This window comes from Epinephelus moara, chromosome 4 (genome assembly GCF_006386435.1).
Source record: "Epinephelus moara isolate mb chromosome 4, YSFRI_EMoa_1.0, whole genome shotgun sequence".
NCBI classification, from domain to species: domain Eukaryota; kingdom Metazoa; phylum Chordata; class Actinopteri; order Perciformes; family Serranidae; genus Epinephelus; species Epinephelus moara.
The window spans coordinates 31,019,828-31,042,596 of record NC_065509.1 but is presented as its reverse complement, the minus strand read 5'-3'; the positions used below and the strand labels follow the sequence as shown (position 1 = coordinate 31,042,596).

The 22,769-nt window shown below is 40.3% G+C and overlaps 1 protein-coding gene across 6 annotated transcripts in view; it reads left to right on the top strand.

Annotated features, from left to right (window-relative positions):
- The first annotated feature begins 16,529 nt into the window (after positions 1 to 16,529).
- Positions 16,530 to 22,769, top strand: part of LOC126388710 (ecto-NOX disulfide-thiol exchanger 2-like) — a 271,116-nt gene continuing 264,876 nt past the window's right edge. For 4 of the 6 annotated variants that reach the window (XM_050041964.1, XM_050041962.1, XM_050041957.1 and 1 more), the window contains exon 1: positions 16,530 to 16,686. The gene's annotated coding sequence lies outside the window, so the exon portion shown is untranslated. Of the gene's footprint in view, positions 16,687 to 16,719; positions 17,013 to 22,769 lie in introns of those variants that run through there. The other 2 variants (XM_050041958.1, XM_050041959.1) reach the window with 1 other exon arrangement.

The window sequence follows — 22,769 nt, the reverse complement described above, 5'->3', positions numbered from 1 at the left end:
AGATGTAAAAGACAATAGTTCAAGAAATTCATATAAATATGTGCAGAGAAACTTTTTTTTTTCTTTTTCCTGCTCCATTAATAATCTCACAACCACAGACTGTATGAATAATGGACATAGCTACCATGACGTCAACCACTAGTTTGTGGACTCCTGTTTTGAAGCCTATCGTGGTTTTTGGGAGCCAGAAGTGATTACATTTGGATGAGAGGTTGGAGCTGTGGAGGAGTGAGGGGGGAATCTGACTCACAAACTGTGGTGATGCCTTGCAGACTTGAATGCAAGATGCCTTTAAATATGCATAACTTTGAGACATAATATAATGTCAATGGTTGAGTTATATAACAATTCACCCCCTGTACAGTTGTCATGAAATTAGCCAAAAAAAATAGAAATAGACACCAAAACTGTTTTTTGTACCAGACTGTATTTTTGTTGTAAAGTTGGGCATTTTAACATGGGGGTCTTTGGGGATTTACTCTGTTTTGGAGCCTACCCCTAGTGGTCATACGATGAACTGCAGTTTTTGGCACTTCCACATTGGCTTCATTTTTCATCCTCGGAAGACCACGTTTGCTCACGAAGAAGAAGGTTATTGTAAAATCAGGAAGATGAAGTACGACTATGGCAGAAGCTGCAGGTCATTTGACATCCTCCAAGCTGTCTCAAGGAGGCAGGTCGAAACAAGACGGAAAGCTTTTGTTTTGGAATAATGCGGGATTGTTTCTTCAGTTTTTGGACCCAGTACAGTGCTTCAAAACTTTTTTCACCCATACAAGGAAAATGTTGCTGATTTTCAACCAGCTCTGTGTCATTGAAGTGTGTGCAGATCAATGGTGTTTAAAGAAATATCTTCCACCTCATATCTGATGTTAGAGCAAATACAAATGCTAGCCATGTTAATATATATGCTACTGCTTTATATGCCAGAACAGCAATCTGTTTGCCATGGACATGGATTACACCCCCATATTATCAGTTTGAGAAATAATGAAAACTAAAAAACAGGAAGCAACGTTTTTTTAATGTTTACATCTCATGCTGTCACAAACTATTCACTAGTCAATTAGCGCTTTGTTCTAAGCGGTGATACAGTTGATGGGTGTAATTTGGTAGAAAGAAAATAGTTCCTGCATGAAACTGCTCACAACAAGGTCTGTGGAATATCTTCAGTATTTGGGTCATGATTCCTAGAAAGAAAAACTGATGTTGACTTTTTCAGATGTATTTTTTGGTGCTCTGAGCACCACAAGCTGAGTGCCATCTAGTTCCATTATACTGCAGAGAAGGCAGACATCTCTACAGCTGGTGCCTCCAACACTCAGAAACTCACACCAAAACAATCTAGACTGATGAATAGCACTACCGGTAAGAGGAAAAATATGTGTTTTTGATTTGGGGATGAGCTGTCCCTGTAATTATGGTGTTGAATACAGTATTTTTCCACTGTTGTATTGGTACTTTTACTTTACTGAAGGATCTGAGTACTTCTTCCACTTCCTGCCGTAGAAACATTTTTCAAGATGTTCCCCTTCAGTGAATAATATTTCATCTTTCCTGAACTATCAATATTTCAGTTGCTCCCATACGTTTCACAACAGCTGCTGTCCTGGCTTAGTCCCACCATCCTCTATAATAACAAAATTGATTGTCAACATTTAGTATTAAACCTGAGAAAGCATGTTGCCACAGCCCGGGATTCAGTTTTACAGATTTACACGACATCCAATATTTCACCAACTTAAGCCGTAATAAACTGGTGTTACCACAAATCTCTTCAAAGAGAGGAGGAATTCACCTCATCATGAGCCCACTTGCAAGATAAATGCGGAGGCTGCATAGGTAATGATCTGTCATGTTTTTGTCTAGGTGCGAGCACTCGGCTTTGGTGTCCTCATCAAAGACTTATCTTCCAGGCATTTGGGGAAGTTCCATCTCCAAAAGCTCTCTGCTCTCAGATTCTTATATTCCCATGCTTAGCATCAGCACATTATCCACAATTTGTCACACCGCTTAAGGAGCAAGTCGGATTTATAATTCTATGTTCGGGGGACTTTTATGCAACAGAGCCTTTCTTATCTCTAATTTGACTATATCGCTGTATCTGTCTGTATCATTTGCATTTTGCATGATACATACTGTATATGGCACCGCTAATGCACTCTTTTTATTGCCTTCTCAGCATCAGACTGTATGTTAAAGGCATTTATAGTTATGGCACAGATGTTAGGTGTATGCAGTGGTAAATAATTACAGCAATTTACATTTGCTATTTATCTGGAGTGGTAATCATCTGAGGAAAAAACTAACATGTTGGCTGTAAATTTACACATACAAGTATTTGTAGCATGTGAAATGCAGCCTACAATGCATGCAGTTGATTGTAACATAAGTAATGTCAGAACCAAATTTTATTCTCTCTGCAAGATAGAGAGGAGTTTAGAAATATCTGTCTGCTGTTGCATCACTGATATGACCTATTTAGTAACTTTTGAAATGATACACTGAATTTTATTTAAGATGATGTGCCCTTTTGTTTCATAAATCATTATATATAATTATTTTTAACCAACAAACGAACCAAACAAATTAGTCGCTAATGGCATTCAACCTTTCTGATCTCCAATTATATGGATTACTTGGCGAAAATTAAATGTACTTCATGCATAACAAACGCAAAGAGAAATGTTTATCTGTCTTGATATACTGTGTAATTGCCCAATTATACAATCAGCTGAATTACAAGTGATGCTAATGATGTGTTTGGTCACTTGAAAATTATTTCATCCAAGGTGGCAAATTACTGCTATGTGGTTTCAGATCGCCCACCGGAACAGGAGTCCTTCTTCTTCTTCTTCTTCCCACTGTGTCAAATCTGTAGAGCAGAGACGGCTGTGCGATCCATTGAGAGCCGAATATCTGAAAATGTAAAAAAGACGAGTGTGAACTTTCATGTTATAGTCTTAAATAATTCCCTTTGATAGAGACAGAGCATAACAAACTGGCTTAGGTCTTTACACAGCCTCGTGTTTTCTTTTGTTCTTCAAAGTACTGATTCAAATGTAAACTGAAAGAAAGTAAGCTGCTTACACTGTAATGCAGTTAGAGGAGTCGTGTTTTTACGGCACCCCGTTTCTGACTGTGATGAATTTCTAGTGTTTTTGCCTTTGAAGTGATCTGACCTTCAAACAAATATGTGATGGGAAATAATTTTCTGATAAACACAAAATAACCAAAACACTTGACGCATATGCTCACTCTGCATCTTTTTCAGCTTCTGTGTCTCTGTGTATACATATCTGCTGATATTTACAGCATGAGTAAAGTTACTCTAAAAGAAGGAGGGTAGAAGCTAATAGAGGCAACAGTTTATACTCATACTCAGGGGCGTAAATATAGACAGAGCAGGTAGTGGGTTGCACTGGGGCCCGTGAGGTGGGGGCCCATAGACAGAGTGGACCCTCTAACAGTGTGTTGGGTAGAGAATGGTCCCAGGACTGTCACCTGTTCAAAGAAGAACTCTCATTCAATAAAAATAAGTGCCTTCGCTATATATGCCCTTGAAATAGGCAAACCCATCTTTGTCATGTTTATTTTATTTTCCTTTTTTATAAAACTGTCAGGAGTATCTATAACAAAATAATATGCTTATTCTATAACTATAAATCAACAATTAAACTTGTTAAATTAAAGTAATTGTCAATGGCAACTAACCAAATAAGGATTGAAAAATGGGGCTATGATATTTGGCTTTATAAATAAAATCGAATTGAACTGAATTGAATATCCATAACTTCTAATTATTCCTATCTCTAAACTGGTTAAGGTGAGGAAACAAGACATGGAAAAGCAGCTCTGAAGCCTTCACACACAATCTTACTCTTCAATTATAATCTTACATTTTAATCCATTTATTGCTCTTCGTCTGATATGTCTTATGTATTGATACGCACAATAAACCAAAGCTTTTCAGGGACAGAGAGAGATAAGAAACTGACAGTAAACCAACAGTAAGGTTTATGTGTGTTAACAGAATACTGATGGGGAATATCAGACTCTGGGAACATAGATGTACACCAGTAAAAATACAAAGCATGTCAGATACCCAATAGGTACACAACATAAGATGCAGGAGTGCTGATAACATATTGAATAATTTAATATAAAAACATTTTTTGAATACAATATAATATATGATTTGATACATTAATGGAATAAATAAAAGACAAACACATGTAGAGGTCATAAAGTAAAGTGTGGTCGATGCAGGAGTACGAAAAGGCCTTGGCAGAAGAGGTAACAAAGCTCCAGAGGCTGTATGATGGTGGAGACCTCACGTCTTTTCCAGACTTTATTAACACTCAGTGGATAACTTTGTACACTGGCATTACCACCGCACAGCAAGGAGCAACTTTTAAAAAGGTTGAAATTCAGTTTAGTGTGAAATCCACAAAGCACATGTTTACCAAGCCAGCTGGTCTGTGATGGCTTTTTACCAGAGAATACCTCAGGGACAAGAGGTGGAAAAGATTTAATTGGCAAGTCAAACTTTTTCATGGTTGCTCAATTTCTGCTTTTTAGGAGTGAGCATGAATTAAACTTTTTCATTTTGGAGTGGCTACTTCGTGTCCATGTCTAACACTAGAAGTTAATTTGGGTAAACAACATGAGGCTCGAGTGTGTTAAGTTAGACGCCATGGGACAGTCTTCTCTCTCGTAATAAGACTTCGTGAGTTAAGCTGAAAGGAAAAGTTTAATTTTGTATTTAAAAAATACCTCTCCTAGTGCAGCTTTAAGAAGAAAACTGCAGACAGTTCAGAGCCGCCTTGAATGTGTCACCAAACAGCCCAGTTGCAGGACAAAACATCAACATTGTATATGTTTCTGCAGACTATGAATATGTTACATCTGTATGTTTCATTAACATGATGTTGTTCAGATTACATGTATATGAGCTGAGTTTTTTATCTGATGGACGAGGGGATGGTGAAAGGTATAACACCTAAACAAGATGGTTGCCAAGCAGCAGACAGCAGCAGACCACTGTTCCATCAAAAGAAAGTATTTTTTAAGATGAGTTCATGACATTTCCAGACTTGTTTGTTGCGACAAAGGTGATTTTTTTTCCCAAACAGACAGTGGGACTTATCCAACCATGTTTGAAGTAACAAAAGTGAACACACTCACCGGCCACTTTATTAGGTACACCTGTTCAACTTCTCATTAACGCAAATAGCTAATCAGCCAATCTCATAGCAGCAACTCAATACATTAAGGCATGTAGACATGGTGAGGACGACCTGCTGAAGTTCAAACCGAGCATCAGAATATAGGGAAGACAGGTGATTTAAGTGACTTTGAACGTGGCATGGTTGTTGGTGCCAGACGGGCTGGTCTGAGTCTGTCAGAAACTGCTGACCTACTGGGATTTTCACACACAACCATCTCTAGGGTTTACAGAGGATGGTCCGAACAAGAGAAAATATCCAGTCAGTGCCAGAGGTCAGAGGAGAATGGCCAGACTGGTTCAAGGTGATAGAAAGGCAACAGGAAGTCAAATAACCACTGGTTACAACCAAGGTCTGCAGAAGACCATCTCTGAACCAACAACACGTCCAACCTTGAAGCAGATGGGCTACAGCAGCAGAAGACCACACCAGGTGCCACTCCTGTCAGCTAACAACAGGAAACTGAGGCTACAGTTCACACAGGCTCACCAAAACTGGACAATAGAAGATTGGAAAAACGTTGCCTGGTCTGATGAGTCTGGATTTCTGCTGCCACATTCAGATGGTAGGGTCAGAATTTGGTGTAAACAACATGAAAGCATGGATCCATCCTGCCTTGTATCAACGGTTCAGGCTGGTGGTGGTGGTGTAATGGTGTGGGGGATATTTTCTTGGCACACTTTGGGCCCCTTAGTACCAACTGAGCATGGTTTAAACACCACAGCCTACCTGAGTATTGTTGCTGACCGTGTCCATCCCTTTATGACCACAGTGTACCCATCTTCTGATGGCTACTTCCAGCAGGATAACGCACCATGTCACAAAGCTCAAATCATCTCAAACTGGTTTCTTGAACATGACAATGAGTTCACTGTACTCCAATGGCCTCCACAGTCACCAGATCTCAATCCAATAGAGCACCTTTGGGATGTGGTGGAACGGGAGATTCACATCATGGATGTGCAGCCGACAAATCTGCAGCACCTGTGTGATGCTATCATGTCAATATGGACCAAACACTCTGAGGAATGTTTCCAGCACCTTGTTGAATCTGTGCCATGAAGAATTAAGGTAGGTCTGAAGGCAAAAGGGTCCAACCTGGTACTAGCAAGGTGTACCTAATAAAGTGGCCAGTAAGTGTATTTTGTAGCAAGAGGTTAAGACATCTCCAGCTGTGTTTGTAGTGACCAAACAGGGTATTTCATGCCAAAACATGTTTTCTTAACCCTAACCAAGTGGTTTTTGGTGCCTAAACCTGACTACATATTAACTACCACATTGTTGCAACATAAAATTGAAACGGAAACGGAAAGACAAGTCAGTTTTAAACATATTGACTACATGTGAAATTTACAAATCTAACGTATCTGTGGTTTTCAGATACATACAGTTATTCAGTGGAATGGGTTGCACCAAGTTATGTTTGCTTTCTCTCGCTGTGGCAGGCTGCGTGTCTCGCTGGCACCAGCTTCTTTATGGCTTTTTCCTGTAAAAGTTAATGTCTCAGTATAAATAAGGTGTCATATGTGTAAACACGATTCAGATGGGACACTAAAGTGGTAAAATATGAATTCAGCTCCTTCAGGCTCTAAGAGTCTGCAGGGTTCACTTACTCCAGTGTCACAGCGAGCCTAGAGGGTGTGATAAATCCAACAAAGGACTCACATTTTGCCATGAAATCATTCCAGGCTCAACACTGGTAATCAAGGCACAATCAGATGCGGTGACACGCGATGAATCCGTGAATGTGACCCTCCAGCTAAAAGACAGTCAGATGGTTTAATTCAGCAATCACCACCCAGCTCGAATACCTGATTGGGCCCATTTTGTCTGCGCTCATGTAAAAATCAACTGTTTGGTGAGGAGGGATTACATGCACTTCTGCTCTCGTTCAAGACAAGAGAACCTATTATTTCCCCGATTTGCCACTAGCCAGTGCGAGCGATTAAAACGACCCTTGATTGCTTGTAAACACTTTCTCATCAGTTCATAGAGAGGCAGCCCTGTTGACTATTTAGTTATGATGGCCACAGGCAGTAGCCAATAAAAAACGTCTTTTATTGGCTGTTGCTAGGATACCAAACTTTCCATATGTGAATCACCCTGGACATGATGAGATTTGTGCAGGCTTGACACTTGAATGCGTTGCATCATTCCACACACTATGCACTTGAAAAATACTTGGGATGCGTAAGAGTGGGAAATCTAATGAGAAAAGTTGAACAGACTGGTGGAGGGACCACAGACAGCAGCTTGGAAGGAGATTGGATGCCTGCAGGAGGGCTGATATTGAATGCTCTCACATACACTGTTGATGAGAAACGACATGTTTTCTCTGGTCAACAGCAACTTATATTGTGGAGGTAATCTCTTTTTTCATGTCTCTGCTGGGATGTTTTACCATCAAAGCCCTGTGGCTGACAGAAAAAGCTCTTTAACAAACGTTTGAAAGCACGCTGTCCATCATTAGTCTAAATCAGCATCCTTAAAATATTCCTACAGTTTGAGTAAACAGATTTTTTCTCCACTTTCATTTCCTCAGTGTTGAGAGAAACATATTACTATTCACATCAAGCTGGCAGTGGTTTACTGTGCGTAGTTACAACCCTCCCAAAGTTTGGACAAAGGGGGGATATATAAGTTTTATTTTCCAAGACTAAAAGAGACCATGAAACATAAATAAGCCAAAAGACAGGCTGATGGGCTGTACACAGCTTCAGCAAAGTGAGCCAGCCAGTCCTTCATTCTCTTTCAGCCAAAAAGTTGAAATATTCACCCCAGAAGTCGCTGAAAAAACACAATCCAGCAGATAACCCCCCACAAAATCAAAAATTGATTTTCCACACTTTTGTTTTTGTATGTATTGTGAGCACCTCTCCTGTGTCTCTGCTCTGCCTGGTCTGCTCATGTGTTCTCCCCCTTGCAGGTAGTGGGCAGGCAGTGAACATTGTTAGTGAGCTCACCTGGGCTGATGAGCGTGTAAGCCTACAAAGCTGCCCACTTCAATCTGCTTCAGTCTCTCGCAGCTCTCTCAGCTCCCACATGGCCTCCTGGTTTGGGCACTTTGTTTTATCCTTTCTTTGAGCTGTGTAACTTCTTCATACACTGTTTTCCACTCACCCTGGCACTCGCACACACCACTGATGGTACTGATTGCTCACAGCTCATCAATTTATTCTTTGTAAATAACATTATTTTAAAAAATGTCTTCTTTTTTTTCCTCCACCCTGTTGCTGTTCTCCCTCCATTGTTAGTACAGTTCATCAGCCAGTTCATGATGGGACTAAACAAATAAGATACAGCTGTGGGAATGAGTCCTGAATCCCAGAAATGAGTTAGCATCTCTGCACTTCCAGTTCCCTTTTTGTCTCAAAGTCAGTGGGTTTTTTGAACGGATTTTTGGTTTGATGCCTGAAATAAGGTCTGCGGTTAACACAAGTTTCCACGTCTTAAAAAAGGTGGTCACTAAGAAGTGGCTAAATGAGACTACAGGGGCTGTCAAGGACATTAAATGTCATCACACTGAACAACAAGCTTAGTGGTGGTGACGTTGAAGTAATGCAAACATGGTGTAGTTAGTTAATGGCCCAACATTAGCTCTTTAACTCTGGTGATATTTAACCTTAAAAAATCATACAAGTTGTGTTAATTTGCAAAGATTATCTTGCCGAACATGTTAGTATCATAACATTTTGTTTTCTGTGGACCTTATTTTCTGCAATAATCCCAAATCCTGGAGCGCCCACTCATTCACCTGGTAGAGCCGGTGCCTGTGTACAAAGGCTTTGTCCTTGCCACAGTGGCCTTAGATTTGATTCCAACCCATGGCCCTTTCCTGCATGTCATCCCCTTTCAATCCCCCTTTCATCCCAATAAACTGTCCTTTCAATTAAAGGCAAAAAATATCTTTAAAAAATAATGATAATCACAAATTCACTGGCAAAATCCCTAATTGGCTTTTATTGAAGGGACCAGGGTGACGCTAACTTCCAAGCTGGTGTACAAAAAAAACCTGCATCACACTATAATGTGTTGATTAGCAAACTTTAGAGGTGCTGGTAGGTGGCTTCTGTTACTGTAATACAGAGCCAGGCTGGCTGTTTCCCCGGTTTCCAGTCTTTATGCTAAGCTAAGCTAACTGGCTGCTCAACATATTCTCATAGAACAGTTTGTATGACATCTTACAAATTTGCACCCCACGAACGATGTTACGTTCTTAAAGTACAGTTTGGTAATGTGGTTTGGGCAAGTAAAGTTACTGAGTTTAGGTTTAGGAAGAGACGCATGATAAGGACGTACCTTTAAATGACTCAAAGTTTGGTCAAAGTTCACATGAATAGGGGCGTTGGTGGCTTAGTGGTTATCAGGTGCCCCATGTACAGAGGCTTTGTCCTTGTCCGATTCCAGCTTGTGGCCCTTTGCTGCGTGTCTCTCCCCCATCACACACCCAACCATCCTATCCATTAAAGTGGAGGGCTTTGAAGGTGAGCAGAATGTTTTTGGATGCGCTGCATTTCATAGGAGAACACGTGAAAAATTTGTGAGAACAGCCTGTTACTGTTATTTATGGTACAGAAATGAGAGTGGTATTGATCTTCTCATCTAACACTCAGCAAGAAAGCAAAGGGTTTGTCTCATGATTACAAACTATTCCTTAAAAAACATGGACAAACTATTACACCATAGCCATAGCCATTAGTCATAACTGCAAATTCTTTCACAAAAAGTGACAAAGGACTAAGAATCTGCCTCCAAAACAAACTTGTGTATGATACTCCCTGAATGTGAAGTGAACCATGTAGATAAAGTTTCAAACTTAGACTTACCAAGCACCAGACAAACAAAGCCCCAGATGTCACAGGAGAAAGCAGTAAACAAAATCTGGGTGGTGGGCAGCTCCCTGTACTGTGAGTGAACCGTACGTGCTCTGTACAGCATACCCACATTATAGAACTCAGAGTTATGCTGCTGAGTCTGTGCAGTAGGCGTCTAATTGAGGCAACCTGCTGTGAACCAGGTAACGATACATCTTCCAGCTGGGAGAGACATGTTAACTGGGATTAGGGTTCATTCGGGAATATTAATGGCTCATTAAGCATTAATAGATCTCTCAGATCAGTATTTACACTGTACCAGTTTCTCCCTTCTAGCTGGAGTGTACGTGATGTAGAGAGCTGTAATAGGTACAGATGTTTAGTCACACAGAAGAAACAGACGTCTGCCTGCCGCAGTGCAAATAGTGATTACCAGGTAGTCCAATCAAACGCAAACAAACCAAGGAAGATAAAATCCGTGCTGAATTGTCAAAACATGTAAAATATCATCATGGGCCTGGGGGGGAAGGGTGGGCGCAAAAAAAGCATTAGCAATGGTGTAATTGGCTGTAAATGGTCCAAAACACTTAATGATGTGGGAGTGGAATGCATGCTGGCACATATGATAATCCCCTTGTAATGAGAATTCACTAGATATCACTGGCTTTGTTCATGCCCCAGCATCTCTGAGAGAGCTTAGCCACCAGAACAGTAACAATAAGCCAGAGAGTCGGAGATGGTGAGAGAAAAGTGAAATTACACACAAAATGAAATCATTTGCTTAATAAGAGGGAGGGAAAAAAGTGTTATTAGAGGCTTTAAAAAATGACATGTCCATTATTTCTCTGCTTTTGGATGATTAAATCAAGACACTGTGGTGGTTAACACTGTCATCTCTCGACGAGGGTGTGCTTTAAGTGGTGAGAGAGTGAGAATAATCAGCTCTGAGCTATTTTAGTTGTTAAAGATTAGGATGCAGACAAACTAAGCCTCGCAAATCCCAGGCCCAAGGTGCAGCGGGAACAAAATGAAGAATGAGGCACGCGGATAAACATGTCACAAAACCTGGATGTTTAGAGTGCGGCTTTTCATCTCAGATCTAATTCACGGAGGCTTAGAGAGAAAAGTTGTCATCACAACTCAGTGGTGGGAAAAATATTGAAAACCTTCACTAAGGTAAAAAACCAGTATATATAAAAATACTCCACTACACATTAAAGGTCCTGCATTCAAAATCCTACATATGGAAAGTACAGCAGCAAAATGTAAATCAAAAGTATTGAAAGTATTGAAATGGACTGCATCATTTCAGTGGTACCCGCAGGGGTTGGGAGTATCAGATGGCATTTTGAAATGTGTTTTAATGATAAAAAAAATACATTTATTCATTATGTAAATACATATAGATTGTGCTGATCCCATTTAAAAGTCAGCCACAGACCTTTCCATGGGCCTGTCCTTAGCCTTGGGTTGGGATCATCCCCGAAGGCGGGCCTGCCTGTGGCTGAGCCATTTTAAACTGCTTTATATACAGCCATGCAGTTTACGACTGTGGTTCCCAATCTAGGGGTTGGGCTCCTCTCAGGGGTCACGAGATAATTAATTTGAGCCGTTTTGTTTTTCCCATGTTTTTGTGTCTTGGTGACAAATTGGAACAACATTTATTTTAAATTGGTCCAGTATTGAGCAATAGTAGCCAAAAAACAGGGTGAAACAGGCTGCAATGTCAACAATTGGAGCATGTTTGTCAATTTACATCCACTAAAGGTGCTTGTTTTTGTCACTGACAGGTTCACATTGTTATTCTAAGTGTCTGACAACATCTTGGAAAGGGTCCCTACAGAGGTAGACCTTTTTGTTAAAGAGTAAGATCCTTTTTGTTCAACCAGAAACAGTGCCAAAATCACTCGCCAAACCCACCGGACTCCATTTAATTAAACAGTAATTCAAAGTTGACAGAAACAAAATAAAACTCACAAAGCCCACTTGGTTTGTCTTTCCACTGTTCCAACAACCACAAAATCTGGTTTGGTTAAAATAAACCCTTAATGCACCCAATTAGGTATCAAAATGTGCTGGCTTTATGCATGCATAAATTGGTGTTTATTTGAATGGACTCTGGTGGGTTTGGCAATAGAGATTTTGAGGGTTTCCTTATTGTTTAACCAGAAACAGTGGTTTAACAAAAGGGATCTTCCTTTTTAACAAAAAGTCTGTCTCTGTAGGGATCCTTTCCATAATGTTGTCAGACACTTTCAATAATAATCTGAACCTGTCAGTGGCAAAAACAAGCACTTTTAATAGATGTAAATTAACTGTGCGAACCTGTCCAGAGTGGTCACATTGCAGCCTGTTTTGTCGCTACCGGCTGCAGCAGCTTTCTCAATACTGGACCAGTTGTTGTCTGGACAGGTGGTTGTTCTCATTAGTCACTTAGACACAAAAACACTGAAAATTAGAGTCCAGGTTGGAAAATCTCAAACTTACCTTTTAATGGAGTTGGAAAGAATTAAAGCAGGGTGGCTCTACACAAAGTTGTACTACATGTTTTGACTTTTTCTTCCTAATCTTATGCAAAACTTTGCTTCTGCACCAAAAATATTTTGCTAGTTAAACCAGCTGAGAAATTTGGAGGGGATATCACTTTTTGGTGGATCTAACAACTCATAGACATAGTAACTTATAACTACCATTAGTTGTAGTACAATATTGTCCTTATAGTAGCAGAATAGAAGTATAATGGAAATACTCAAGTTTGGTGGTATGGCACGGCTTCTGCAGTGATGCGGTGAAGAGGGAGCTGAGCCAGAAGGCAAAGCATTTGCTTTACTGGTCCTTCTACGTCCCAACCCTCACCTATGGTCGTAATCTATGGGTAGTAACCGAAAGAATGAGGTCATGGATACAAGCGCCTAAAATGAGTTTCGTTCAAAGGGTGGCGATAGAGAGATAGGGTGAGGAGCGTGGACATCCGGAGCGAGCTCGGAGTAGAGCCGCTGCTCCTTTGCATCCAAAGGGGTCAGTTGAGGTGGTTTAGGCTTCTGAATAGGATCTGGGCACGTTCAACTGGTGGGAGGCCCCGAGGTAGACCCAGAAAACGCTGGAGGGATTACATATCTCATCTGGCCTGGGAACACCTTGGGGTTCCCCAGGAGGAGCTGGGAAGTGTCTCTGGGGAGAGGGACGTCTGGGGTGCTTTGCTCAGCCTGCTGCCCCCACGAACCGGTTTCGGATAAGCGGTTGAAAATGAATGGATGGAAATACTCAAGTAAGGAATCTCACAGTTGTACTTAAGTGCAGCCGTTGTGTAAATGTAATTAGTTACTCTCCACCACCTTCACTACTGTAGCCTGTAATTGGTGTCACTATGAGCAAATGCAGACTTGTATGGGTGCTTATGAAGAGTAAAATATACGAGACAAAGTACACTGAATTTTTCTTTTTGGAATTTCAGTGAATAACTTCCTCCTGTAAGACAACTCATGCAACTTTAAATTTTATCAAACCCATCTACATAATAGTCTTGTATTAATTTGAATTGGAATTTGAAGGGAATCCATTAAATAACTGCACAAGAATAATGACAGCTGTAAAAGAGGATAACGACTTCTGATGAATGCAGCAGATGGACAGAAATTAGTCCTCTGGGTCTTTAAAAACTTCTGCAGCTGAAACTAAAAGATCTGAGCTGCCAAAGCCAGGACATTAAGGTTGTATATTTTTGTATAATTAATAAAAGAGAGCTATCCAATGTCTTTTCTGTGAAATAAGAAGAGAAATAAAAACTGAACGTATCCATCCAGGTCTTATCTGGAGTTTCTCGGGCACTTTCTGACCTATAAATTCATAAACTAATAGCCCAGAGCTCAACATTCATAACCACTGATATTCTGAATAAGTTTTGCTCTTGATACATATGTATATTCACTTTGAAGTCAGGACTTTTATTTGTAATGAAACATTTCTTACATTGTGGTTTTGTGGTATCCCTACTGAACAGGGCTGTTGAAAGGAGGTCATGAGTTCAAACTCACCGAGCAGAATCTGCAACTTAGAGAAAATTAGCCTCAAGCCAAACAATCTAAATCTCATGAAAAACTAAAATAATTGAACCTCCTATATCATGGTCTAAATGTTGTTTTTAAAGTTTTCTACACACTGGTGTAATTCTGGTAGAGAATACTAAATAAGAAGAAAGTGGTATGTGTATTATTTTATATGCAAACTCCTCTTTATGTCGTTAAACCCTGGAAACTCTTAACAGCCATTACCAAAGACGTGATGAAAAGCTCTGAAGTAAGGGACTGTTTTTTACTTGTGAGAGGGGAGGGGGCGGTGCAAAAATGGGAAGGCATGTCAAATAATTTCCACATCCCCAGAGCAGTCTGCAATGCCAGGGATCAGCACCTGCTACTCGGAGGTTGGAAATTCCCAGTTCCCAGTCAGAAGTTTAAACTTGAACGCACCCTGAGATCAGATTTCCAACTCGGGAACTCTGAGCAACCAACCCCGACTTACAAATTCAAGATGGCTGCCGGTCACATACATGGTGAGTAAACACTCAGCTAAAGTACTGTTTATAGCAATTTTATCTTATTTGTTTTACATTAGGTCAGCCTCATCTGCAGCATTCATCAGTTGGAGTGCATGATGGTTTTGAAGCTGTCTATACTCCGAAAGTGCAAGGGCAACAAAGGCTTTCTTGCGGGCATCCATGTTTTTTTCAGACTTGTCCACCGTTGTCAACTAGAATGCAAAAACTGTTGTCAACTTGGAGGTGACGTCATTCCCACTTCCAACTTCCGACCTCCGAGTACAAAACAAACGCACCATCAGTGTCCAAGTATGCCAAGTTGAAAAGGGTCAGGCACCTGATAAGGTTCCCCCCTGGGCGCCTTGTATTGGAGGTGTTCTGGACACATCCCACTGGTAGGAGGCCCTGGAGTAGACCCCAGAACATGCTGGAGGGATTCGTATCTTATCTGGCCTGGGAACACCTTGGGGTCCCCCAGGAAGAGCTGGGGAGATGGACGTCTGGGGTGCTTTGCTTGGCCTGCTGCCCCCGTGACCCAGCCTGGATGGATGGATGTCAAATCAGTTAATAAGCACTGGGGAGAGACTTATGAGGGGTTTTTTCCCTCTCTTAATGTAGTGTTAGTGTGTTAAAGATCGTCCTTTGTCCTGTGTTCTATTGCTCATCTTAACCAGCAGTGACCACTAACGGTCCATGATTTACCCCTGACAGTGTGTGATATGGATTCTGCATGTTTGTGTTGTATTGTCTGTTTTGTTGTACTCATGACAACTGTCTGTATTTCAATCTGCCCCTTGGGGACATTAAAGTTTACCTTACCTTACCTTACAACTTTAAAGGGAAATTTCGGTTTATTGCAACCTGTCTCCTATCGTCCTAAATTTGTTTCAAGTGACTAGTGACAGAAATAANCTGGCAAAAAGTCAGCCATTATTCTATAAATCTTTCATAAAATAAATGAATGAACTTTTCAGGCTACTGTCCGGTTCTACCTTCCAGCTGTTGCTGCTTGTTCTCATGAGATTTCAGGCACAGTATGAGATCACGGCTTGTTCTCGCGATATTTCTGCCGCGCGAGGGATAAACAAACACGGCACCACACCGGTAAGGTAAGACAACACGTTTACATGTCGTTTTCTATATGTTCTCTGACATTTATCCTAACGATATGGTCTTAGTGGAAAAAAAGCTTGTTTAGTGGACTAACTTTACACTTGAAGTATGCCCGTTCACTTACGTTTTAACAGGTCTGAGCTACTATGTGCCCGGCTGTATCTAGAATAACGGCTAACATGCTAACTATTATTTTTATGTCACTAGTCACTTGAAACAAATTTAGGACGATAGGAGACAGGTTGAAATAAACCGAAATTTCCCTTTAAATGGCTGTATTTTGTATTTATTTTACCACCAACTTTAGAGTTTTACAACCTAAAGTTTTGCATTTTGTTTCCACAAGAGTGAAAAACCACAGCTTTTTTTCAACTTCTGAATTTCATCTCTGACATTGTAAATAGCCTATCAAAGGGTACATATTTAAACTCTAACAACTGGTTTATGGTGGAAGGGAGCTCATGCACTATCCTTCAGTCTCTCAGGGAGGCTAAAGAAAAATATTTTTAAAAGAAAAAAAGAAGTCACACCCCAGCCACCCTCTCATCCGATAAGTAAAGAACAGTCCCCAAAATGATCTGAATGCTTCTTCCAACACTGTTATAATATTGTAGAAATGTATTAAATTAATACTTATTTTGTTCAAAACGCTGATTATTCATAATCTTCAGTATTTTTACCACCTTTATTGTGTTTGGCACATGTATTTTGACAGTACCTCAGTCTAACAAGCAGCACCAAAACGAAACCATCCCAAACATTTCGCCCATAGGGGGCCGCAAGACAATCGTCAACAAACAGCACGTGTCAGCCTCTCGCTTGCCGTACTTGGCTCCGCCATTGTTTGACAGCCAGGTCTCGTTGCTAACGAGAGGCTTTCCTGGTTACCCCACTCAACAAGAAACAGCTGAGAGAAACTTCCAAGTGTCGTGTGGATATCTGCAGGGCGTCTTTCAGCAGCACAGAGAGCATGAGAGAAGACAGACAGCACAGCCAGGTACTTTTCACACTTCCTGTTTCATTTCTGAGGTGCTAACTTCCGACAGCTGTAGTTAGCGTTAGCTTCTCTCTCAGTAATGTAGCAGCTGAAAGTTTATAGTGAGGCTCAGTGTCGTAAAAGTTGAGTTGAGTTTGTGCCACACACGAAGCGCTATGTTTAGTGTCATCTGAAGCGCCATGTAGCCATGAATCTAGTCAAGTTGGCGGAGTTTTGTCAGGATACGTAACGTTAAGATAACCGACTTATCTAACTGCTGTTTATATGAATGAGGAGTGTGACAGAGGAGCGTTGCGTTTAATGCAGCTGCAGTGAAAACACCTCTGGTAAGCACAGTTTTGTCTTTAAGTTTAATGCAAAATGAGTCATACTGCAGGTTAGTCCTGAGCTGTAGGTTTGTGCAGTTCAAGTGCTCTCCACGACATGTGAAACTTGTACTTTACTTGAGTATTTCCACTCTACACTCCTTGTACTTGCTCCTCTAAATTTCAAATGCACACATTGCTTTTTGTTCTCTACTAACGTTACATTTATTCGACAGTTGTAGTTAGTAGCAAAGTTGCTTTGCAGCTTTTGATTATTCATACCAAAAATAAATCAGCTAATAAATGAAGATGCATTGTTGTTCATCTTCAGCAGCTGCAGCATGCTTTAATATTATAACTAAGCAACATGTGTGACTCTGAAATGGGCCATTCTGCATAATGAATAATTTTACTGTTGTGACTTCAAATTTATGTTAATGTCAGTACTTATTTACTTCTAACACGGTACTTTATTAAGACTGTAGTATTGCAACTTTTACCAAGGCAATGTCTGACTAATTTCTCCACAACTGGTCCATCCATCCATTTTCATTTCAATACTTATTTACTTCTGACAGTTGTAGTATCACAGCTTGTACTGAAAGTATAGCTGACTACTTCCTCCACAACTGGTACTGTAATCGTCCCAACTATTTGCTTTGATATTCTCTCAGTGTTGCAGAGTAGGATTTTGTTCGAAGCAGCTGCAGTGAAAACCCCTCCGTTAAGCAAATTTTTCCTCTTTCAACTGAATACAGAAATGAGTCATACTGCAGGTTAGTCCTCAGCTGGAGGTTTGTGCAGTTAAAATGTTTCTCTCCACTTCTCTTTGTCTCTAAGACAAATTACATTTACTCAAGTACTGTACTCAAGTACAAGTTTTAGGTACTGTGCCTCACTCAATTATTTCCATTCTATTCTACTTTATACTTTTTGTACTTTGTAGTCTCCTAACGTAAAATTAATTTGACAGTTTTTGTTTGTAGCTTTGTTGCTTTGCACATATAGATTATTAATACAATATATTAATCAACTAAATTAAGATGTATTGTTGTGGATGAAGCTCCCCAGCAGCAAAGTAGTAGAAATAGCTTCATCTGTACCAGCTGCAACATGCATTAATGTTATAATTAAGTAATCTGTGTGACTCTAAAGTAGGCCGTTTTGCATAATGAGTACTACTTTTACTGTTGTTACTTAAAACATATTTTGATGGTGATACTTATTTACTTCTGACTGAATATGGCAAGACTGTAGTGTTGCAACTTTTACTGAAAGTATATCTGACCACTTCCCCCATGACTGGTCTTGTAATGGTCAAAACTTTTTTCTGAGATATTCTCTTTCACCTTTAACGTCCATTAATCAGTCTTACAGCAGGATCGTCCTCCTGAGCTGGAGGTTTGTGCAGTTAAAATGCTTCTCTCCACATCAAGTGAAATTAAGTTAATTAAGTGCTTTACTGTAGTATTTCCATTCTATACTACTTCTTCTCCATGTTTACTTCTATTCCACTAAATTTCAGAGGCAAATATTGCACTTTTTTTTTTTACTAATGTTAGATTTATTTGACAGTTTTCGTTAGTAGCCAAGTTGCAGTATTCACAATATATTACAATGTATTTCGATGCCAATACTTATTTCCCTCTAACTTAGTATTTCAAGACTGTAGTATTGCAACTTTTATTAAAAGTATGTCTGACTACTTCTTTCACGACTGGTCCTGTAATGGTCACTATTGGGAACTACTGTCTCTCACCTTTAACACACATTTTAGAAGTTGATTTTGTACTTTGTACTCTACTAACATGGCATTTATTTGACAGTTTCTGTCAGTAGTTACTTTACAGACTTAGATTACTAATTAAGTATTTCTAGACTGTAGCATTGGTGCATTGGACCACTGTTCCTTTTATGGTCAAAATTGTGATGTAGAGCAGCGTTCAGGAAAGTATTTTGAGCACAGATGACAGTTGATTACGCCAATCATGGCAGACATAGTGGCTGGATTTAGAGATTTTAATGTTTGAGATACCTCCTGGTGGGATACCCAGAATTATTATATCTACTCTATCATGTTTTGTACCTTATTTTTGGCAGATTAAAGCTATCATTTTCAAACAATATAAGGCTACACAGGCTTGGCTATTATAACTGAATACATGTTTGTAAAAGGCCACCATTGGTGAGAAAACTTTAATCTTGGCAAAAGTACAGCGACTGTGAGACGTTTCGCTTTGTTGAGATTTACTTAAGGTTGACATCTGGTTACAGCACTGACCTTTTGTCTGGCACATACAGAGGACCAATTTAGGGCTATAATGCAATCAGCTGTGATAAGGCAGTGTATCACGACCTGTAAATGGTCCTGCTCTGGCAACCAGGTCCTGATCTGGACCACCAGTGGGCTGTCATTTCTGGTTGTGTGGGGGTTTAGTGAAAGTAAAGTGGCTTTGCTGCGTTGGCCTTATCTTCCAAACAAAAAAGTAGTTAAATTGCACCAGTTTAGTACTCAACTATGATGCTTACTAACCAGTGTGATACAGTTGCCATAAATATATTTTTTTAATTTTATATACTTTATTAATCCCGAGGGGAAATTCAATTTTACACTCTGTTGTCAATTACACACAGGTCCGAACACACACATGCACAAACTGGACCTATACATGCACTAAGTGGAGATATGTCAGAGTGGGCTGCCCATGACAGGCGCTCCGAGCGGTTGGGGGGTTCGGTGCCTTGCTCAGGGGCACCTCAGCAGTGCCTAGGAGGTGAACTGGCACCTCTCCAGCTACCAGTCCACGTTCCATATTTTGCACCGGACGGGGACTTGAACAGGCGACCCTCCGGTTCCCAACCCAAGTCCCTATGGACTGAGCTACTGCCACCCCAAATAGATACTAATAGTATGCCCCCCAAAATAGATACTAATAGTCATAGGATCATGTTAGACCTAATGAATATTTTCAGTACAGATAAAATTTTTGATTATCTCTCAGATTTAACAATTGATTGTTTAGTCGGCAAACATGCTTCTAGAGCCCAAGGTGATGTGTTCAACTTGCTTGTTTCGTTCATCCAACAGTCCAAACAGACAAAGAATGTCAATTTGGGTTAATTTACCTTTTCGACAGCCCAACACTCATTAACCTGCAGCTAACCGGTTATTTTTGAGAAGCAAAGTGATGTAAAATACAAGAGGTGCCAGGGCTTGACATTGACACATGCCTGGGGCAAGTAAACTCTGTGTTCAGGCAAGGGCATGTGCGTGTCCTCCTTTTTTTTTGCCCAGAAGCTAATGCTATCGGTTGTGCTAATCCAACAATGGCTCTGGTGCAATTATATCATTTTCACAAGCTTTGTAATCAAGCCTTGAACTGATAAATCCGACACTTCTAATTATTTATCCATTTTACCGTGTTGAAAACTGTTAGTCATTAACCATCCCCACCAGCCATCCATGGTGCCTTGGGTTTAGTCTGTTGACCAATCAGAGGCTGTGTTCCTAACTTGTCAACCAATCAGGGGCTATGTGTCTGACTCTGTGTGTCTGTTGCTATCAGGCAAATAGAGGGCAAGTGGCTGGGATGTGCCAGGTTGTGGTAGTTTCCTCCAAGAAGTTGCATCATGGCGCTCCCAGCGGCAGTGGCAAGTATATTTGGTGGCTGCCCTGCCGCACCATTCCTCACAAACTTCCCCCAGTTATAGTGTCCTGTATGTCTCATTTTCCCCATCACTCCTGCGCAATGCTTGGTGGTGAGACAGACTCATGCACATAGCTCAGCTGGGAAAGATTAGCTTCAGCGATACAGTATGCAGTTGTTTTCAGATAATGTTACATTACAGACAATTGCTTCCACTTGTGAACACAGAGTTTACTTTTTCCAGTCAGGGTTATTTAATGTTTAGCCATGGCATCTCTTATTGTTCAGGTCATTATGCTTTTTTCCCCTTAAAATTAAGCTGTAAGTTGCCAGTTAATGGGTGTCGAGATGTCGAAAGCAAAATTACTTAAACTCACATCCCTAGTATTTCATTGGGTTTTTGATTGTTTGAGGAACAAAACAAGTCATTTGAAGACAAGAAACATACTGGGCATTTTCCACTATTTTCAAAGTTTGTAGACTAAACAATAAATTGGAAATTGACATTGAGGTTTGGCATGTTTGCTGCTGGACCTTTCATCCCAACATTTTGATCATTTCTTCGTTCCATTTTCCTTGTTTTTGTTATTTCTCTCTGCACTGCAAAGCACTTTGGATCATAAGTGTTGTGTTTAAAGTGCCTTATGAATAAAGCAGAGTTAAATGATTAGGCCTAGTTGATTATCAAACTTGTTTTCAATTAAGCTGAAAAACTAATTCATCAGCCAACTAATGTTTCAGCACTGGGGTCAAGTAGTAAATCGTTGGCTGTTAAAAAATCTGAGGAACGCGGCTCCACTCTGTGCAGCAAGACAGTTTTATGAGCGCTGTGTGAGTGATATGGAAATAATAAGAATCACCATTGTGGTACTTATCTAAATGTTCAGACGACCAGCCTTTGATGAGGGCACGAAAGTGGAGAGCTCGCCTCTAAAAATATGGAGGATCATTACCGGAGACACCTCTGCAAATACATTCATTTCCAGAAGGGCTCATGATGAGGTGCATTTCTTTGGTGAGATTTGAAGGATTACTGAGTCATTAATGGTAACCTAATGCCAGTGATATATGGGGTGTCATACAGGTCTGAAGATCTAAGTCCAATAATGAGCTAAAGCATGTCTTCCGAGGTATAATCCTAAATCTTGACTCCACATTTTGCTGTGAGAGGCACTGTTGATAGCAAAGGTTAATCCACCTATTGATTAAAAATGGAGGATGCCATTTGTTCTGGCCCACTCTGAGTCCCTGTTGTCGGAAATACAACCAGAATCTGGGCAGGAGAGATGATGTTTGAGTCGCTTTAAGTGAACCAGCTTATTCAAGGGAAAGCAACTGCATAGGTATTTCTGTCTGCTGCAGAGCTGCGAGCCAATATACATGATGTTTCATTTGGGTTTTAGTAATTTAATGTATTTTCTGTGGAAATTTTCTAAGAGCAACGTGGTGATTCGTTAAAGGACTGTGCAGTAGATGTGTAACTAGTTCATTTCTTAATCAGAATGAAATATGCAACTATGCGTGCAGTCCTAGGTTTAATCAAAAGACCCTGCCTATGCCCTGTGTGCTGAAATGATTAGGAGATGAAATGATGTATTGATTGTCAGGAGATTAATCAGCAACAGTTTTGGTTATCAGTTATTTTTCAAGCAAAATTGCCAAACATTTGCTGCAGGGCTGCAAGTAGCAGTTATTTTCTTTATTGATTAGTCTGCCAGTTATTTTCTTGATAAATCTGAAGTCTATGAAATATCAAGGAATAGTGAATGAATGGCATTTAGAGTTTCTTAGAGGCCGTGGTGATGTTTTCAGTTCACTTTGTTTTGTCCAACTAAAAGACTAAAACCTTACAATATTCAGTCAGTTGTCATACACTCACCGGCCACTTTATCAGGTACACCTTGCTAGTTCCAGTTTGGACGCCCTTTTTAATTCTTGGTGACAAGGTCAACAAGGTTCTGGAAACATTCCTCAGAGATTTTGGTCCATATTGACATGATGACATCACACAGTTGCTGCAGATTTGTCAGCTGCACATCCATGATGTGAATCTCCCGTTCCACCACATCCCAAAGGTGCTCTATTGGATTGAGATCTGGTGACTGTGGAGGCCATTGGAGTACAGTGAACT